Genomic DNA, 6,074 nt, shown 5'->3' on the forward strand with positions numbered 1-6,074 from the left:
CAAAATTATGTTTTAAGAATTTATCCACAGTAATGTTGTGTCTGTAGCTCACTATTTTTGATTGACACAGGTTTTTTGTTTTTTTTTTTCTAGTGTGGGACTACTGCAAAGAGCACTGATATGATTATGGGAACTTGTCTTCTGGTGCACGTGTGCGTGAGTCTCTGAACTAGAATTCCATCTAGAAATGGAATTGCAGAGTCATAAATCATGAGTATTCAAATTTCTAAGCAATTTCAAAATGTTTCCCAAAGTAGTGGTACACATTTGAATCCCGACCGGATGTGGATGAGAGTTCTCATTGCTCAACATCCTCTTTTAACCTGCGATTTCCCCATTTTTCCCCCAATCTGACGCATTGTGATCTTATCTTCTTATTTCAGTAATTACTGAAGAAAATGAGCATCCTCTCATATATTATTATAAGCTTTATGTGTTTCCTTTTCTTTGTAATTCCTTTTTGGGTCTTTTGTCTATTTCTCTATTGGGTTGTTTCTCTTTTTCTTATTAATTGATTGGAGTTCTTAAATATCAAAGTTGGTATAATGATAAGCAATAATTTTAGCTATTAATGTGCACAGTTTAGTTTTATAAATTATATGTAAGGTAATTATCTTTCCTCACTCCATGTCTAATTATTTCATTCTTTTTGGTGGGCTCATTTGACAAAGAAAAGTTCTTAATTTTAAAGTCACTAAATTCTTCAACCTTTCTCTTTAGAGTTTGTGCATTTTAAGTTTTGTTTCTAGATAACTCCTACGGTCTCTTCTTGGAATTGCGTAGTTCTGACTCCCACATTTATTTACTTATTCCTCTTTCAATTTGAGTTTTGCATATAGTGTAAAGAGGGAATGAATTTCAGTTTGTAAAATTTGAATGTAGCAGTTATTGAACAGTTCATCTTTTCCTCATTTATTTCAAATACAGTCTCTGTCATAAATCAAGTACCCAAATCTAAGTGGCTGTATTTCTAAATTCTCTATTCTATCCTTTTGTCTATTTATCAATTAATGTGAAGTATCACATTAACCACATGATTAGTATGTCAATTATTATAGTAAAATAAGTCTTGATATCTAATAAGACAAGTTCCTTCTTACTTTGTTTTCTTCAGAGTATATTGGCTATCCATTACCTTTTTATTCTTTTGTATGAATTTTGAAATCAGCTTGCCAAATTTCATGAAAAACATTTTGAAATTGGTATTCTATTTACCTCTTAGATCTATGTGAGTAGAATTGACAACTTTATGATATGACTCTTCTTATCCAAGAACATAGTGTATTTTTCCATTAGTCGAGTTCTTTAATGAACTTAAAAAGTATTCTAATTATGCATGCCTTGTATAACTTTTGTTAGATGTATTCCCATGTGTTTATGCACTTTATACACTTTGTTGCTTTTGCAAGAGACATTTTAAATTAGATTTTATACCTGAACTTTTTCAATAGTAGAAATGCAGTGGATTTTGTTTGCCAATTGATTTGTTGTTAATTTTTAGAATAAATGTAAATAATGCATCTTTTGATATTTTGGATTTCTCTGTAGATAATATCATCTGTAAATAATGAGAGATTGGCTCCAGTCTTTGAAATTCTTGAAATATTTATTTGTTTTCATTTTATTCTGATGATTGGGACTTCTACTACAATGTGGAAAAAATGTGACAATAGAGCTCATTCTTGTCTTGTCCATGATTTAAAACAAAATATTTTCAAGCTTATACTATTTTGAATGTTGTTTGCTCTAGAGGTTTATAGGTCTTCTTTATCAAGTTGAAAACATTCTATTCTTACTTTGCCAAAAGTTTTATCATGAATGGTTATTGAATTTTACTGAATATCATTTTGCTATCATGGGTATAATTATGTGGTTTGTCTCCTTTTATTTGGTAATGTGGTGAATTACGACAGCTCTGACCTGTAATTTTCCTATTTTATTTTGCCCTTAGCTAAATTTTATATTGAGGCTGTGTAGTCTTGTGAAATATTTTGGGAATTATTCCATCTTTTTCTATTCCCTAGAAAAGTTTGTGTGAGAAATTGTTGGTAGAATTCACAAGTAAAATAATCTTGCATGTTATTTCTTTTGTACTACAGATTTAATTACATTTTTTCATTTGTAGGGAATTTCTATTTCATCTTGAGTCATTTTTATACTTTATGTTTCTTAGAAATTTATATATTTCATCAATTTATAAACTTATTGGCCTAAAGTTGTTCATAGTATTTTCTCATTTCTTTTTACATGTCTGTGGGAAGAGTATTTATTTCCCCCTTTTAATGCTATCTGTTTGCATATTCTCTTATGTTTTTTGATAAACCTGTCTTTTTAAACAACTTTTATCTTTTTGAATATTTATGTGAAATTTTACCTTCTGTTCTGTTTCTGTACTTATTTTATCTGTTTTTCTCCTTTCTTTGAGTTTATTCTGTTGTTTCTTTTCTGATTTCTAAGAATGGATAGTGAGCTCATTTAATTTTAAGCCTTCTTCTTTTTTAAAAAAAATAAAATCCTTTTCCTCTTTCTAATGTAAGAATTGTAGACTATATTTTTCCTTGTAAAAACTTTTTTGCACTCCACATATTTTGTATTAGTTTCTATAATACATAGTGTTTTTGTTAACTGCATAAATATTGAATAAATAGAGAAATTACCTGACATTTTATTTATATAATCTGACAATGTGTTGAGAGCATTTAGGGCACAGAACATGGCTTTCATAATTTCTTAATTATGATAATTTCATAATTTCATAATTAATTAATTAAATTAATAATTATTAATAATTTAACTAATTTCATAATTTCTTGGTTTGTCTTAACCAAGATAAATAAGATAACCAACCCCAAATAAATCACTCTGTAATCTCCTTCCTCTTTTAAGTATGCATATCTTCACAGGGTGAAAAATAAAATTAGCCCAGTTAAAAGCAGAAAATGTTTCTACAAAGGGCCAGTGATCTTTTGCACTTTTTCCACCTAAAATGAAGGAAACTGAAAGTTTTCTTCCCCATTAGGCACCGCTACCCTGGACTTCAGGCTCTTCAAGGAGTCATATTCTTAGAGCCCAAGAGCTTGATTTGTTATTTTGTCCTTTTAAAGTTTGTTTTAATTCTTAAGCTTTCATTGCTCTGTATCTTCAGCAAACCTCAGTTTCCTTGTGTGTGAAATGAACATCATAATATCAGTCCCAGTATTTTTCTGAGGATTTAATGAATGTGGAAGCACGTTTTAAAAAGTGCTGAGCAAATGTCAGTCACTATTTCTCTTCCTATGGCAGGAGGAATCTTCAAATTTTTATCCCTCAGTTCTTTTCTCATCTGTGCCTTTTCTACTTCCTCTAGGAAGCCTTCAAGCTCTCTCTTTATAGAATCTTCTGTTCTAGAAGCCACATGTTACAGAGCTTATCTTTAAAGATGTGAAAGCCCTTAGAGGCCATATATTCAAAGCTCCTCCATTTTCAGATGAAAGAACAAAGGTTTTTTAGTCCAGGGAATGCTTATCTCAATGTCTGTAAACAGCAGAGGTGAAATTCCCTAGTGATTCGTGCCAGAACCAAAACCAGAATGAAGATCTCAAGACTTCTGGTCTTGTGTTTCCTATTATATTCTTACCTGATGAGTGGCACTTCTCATTTTTATTTAGTTTTGAGTGTTTCCACCAGTAATTAGCCACCACTTATGAGGCAGTTATGCTCTCACCACTACATCTGATAATGGCCCTCTAGCAACTACTTGAAAAAAATCAGTTTTACCGAAAGACTTAAAGATAGCTGTGTGTGATTTTTGCCCAAAGAATACTCATTTATTTAAAGATGAATCTCAAGATGCCTATTTAAAAATAAAGTAAAATTTATTCAACAAAGTACAACTCTCCATTGGGAAACCAGATATCTAAAACGAGTATCGTCATCCATAATGTGGGCCTGGATGAGAAGTGCCTCAGTGCAGTCCATTTATTTTTCTACCCTGGATGAAAAAAGCCCTGTGGCAAGTCACTTAATGTATACACTTCGATGCCACATAAATTGGCTTCCCAGGTGGCTTAGGGGTAACGAACCCTCCTGCCAAAGCAGGAGATGCAGGACATGCAGGTTCGGATCCCTGGGTCTGGAAGATCCTTGGAGGAGGAAATGGCAGCGCACTCCAGTATTCTTGCCTGGAAAATCCCATAGACAGAGGAGCTGGCAGGCTACAGTCCATGAGGGTTACAGAATTGGACACAACTTAGTGACTTAGCAAACACTCAGGTTTCATTACGTTCATACTGATTGGTTTCACAGCAACAATCACCCACCAAGGCTTATTCAGTCCTTGTGTGTAAGAACATCAGTGCTGTCATGTTTCCCCTTAAGGTGCCATGACATTGGTGCACAGCATGTGACCAGCTCCAGAAAGTTCATCTAGCCTGGAGAGCAGTGAGTGCTTCTAGTTGAAAGGATGCAGTCCAGACAATCCTTAACAATGAGGGGCTATGGATTATCACGTATTCAACTGGCTTCAGCATCCTACACCGAGAGGGAGCTAGAGGTAGTCTGGTCAGTCCTGTCTAGTTGGGCGGCTGCAATGAGATGTGGTGGGGTTGCAGAGTGAGGGCGACCAGCCACACGGTTGCCTCTGCACTGGAGCAGCTTGGGTGTCCTCTGTCCCCTCCTGCAGCCCTGAGCCCAGCGGCACCAGGAATCTCTATTTGCTGCAGAGAAATCAAAGAATTCCAGAGCGAGGCCCTGGAATGCCTGGCTGCCTCCCAGCTCTCTCACGAAAAAGTAAATCCCATTGTTGTCTCCCTCTCCTTTCCGCACTCTGGGAATCAGCACTACCCTGGCCCAGCACCTTTCTCCCTCCAAGAAGACTGCTCGGCTGTATCAGGAAGCACAGCAATCTTATAACATCAACTCAGAGCGCTGCCCACATTTATCTTCCACCCTCGCACCCGTCTCTCCCATCGGGGGGCTATGGGCTTCGTGACTTTCTCCATGCGCTGGCCTGTCGCGTGCTCCCTGTTGTCGGGGACTCTTTGAACCGAGCCCAAGCCCGTGTCAGACAAGGGCTTGTGATGGATCCCCGGTGCCGTCCTGAGCAGACCGGGATATCACACCTCTAACTGGAGGGCCTGGTAAACAATACAGCGTGTACTCAGCTTCATAAACACTCGGCGTTGTTACAAAGGGCCTTGCAAACTCTGTGTGATAGGACTTGACCTTAAAAGCTATAGACAATCTCGCGGAGCACAGACGGTTTCATAAAGTACAATCACTTCCTGGAATTCTTGGGCCAGTGCAGTCGGAGCCGTGCAAATCCTGTTTTCCTTGCATTGTTTCCTGCATGTGAATATCATCAGTCTAGCAGGACCGTAACCATGGCACTTGTAAATAGCCGAGGGGCGACTTCTGATAAAGGCCGTACAGTTTTAAGGGTTTGTTTTTTTTTTTTTTTTTTTAAAGACAAGCCTGAATCGTACCTCACAAATGCCATATGGCAACAACAAAGTTGACAAATTGCCGTTTCAAAAATGTGCGCGTTCAGACCCAGGTATGTGTTTAAATCACCAAAGGAAGCAAACTAGCTCCCATAGTATTGAGAGTAGCATGGGTTGTTTTCATTTGTTATAATGTGTGCTAAATCACTGCAGTCGTGTCCGACTCTTGGTGACCCCATGGACCATAGCCAGCAGGCGCCTCTCTCCGTGGGATTCTCCAGGCAAAAATACTGGAGTGGGTCACCATTTCCTCCTCCAGGGGGTCTTCCCGACCCAAGGATTGAACCCAAGCCTTTTAACGTCTCTTGCATTGGCAAGTGGGTTCTTTACCACTAGTGCCAGCTGGGAAGCCCTTTGTTACAATGTAAATTTATATAAATTCTTACAGGGTGAGCAGAGATGGACACTGACCGGAATCATAACTGATTCTTTCCATAGTAGGGTTCCTTTTCTAATAAACAGGTTTGTAAATTTTAACTGGCCCTTAGTTTCTCAAATCAGTAATAAGAAGGAAAAACATTAATGCTACCCCTTGAAATACTCATTTTAAAACTCTAACTCTTCAGAAATTTGACATCACTGCTGGGCTATCCT

This window comes from Giraffa tippelskirchi, chromosome 8, assembly GCF_054371585.1.
Source record: "Giraffa tippelskirchi isolate mGirTip1 chromosome 8, T2T-mGirTip1v1.2.pri, whole genome shotgun sequence".
Taxonomy (NCBI): domain Eukaryota; kingdom Metazoa; phylum Chordata; class Mammalia; order Artiodactyla; family Giraffidae; genus Giraffa; species Giraffa tippelskirchi.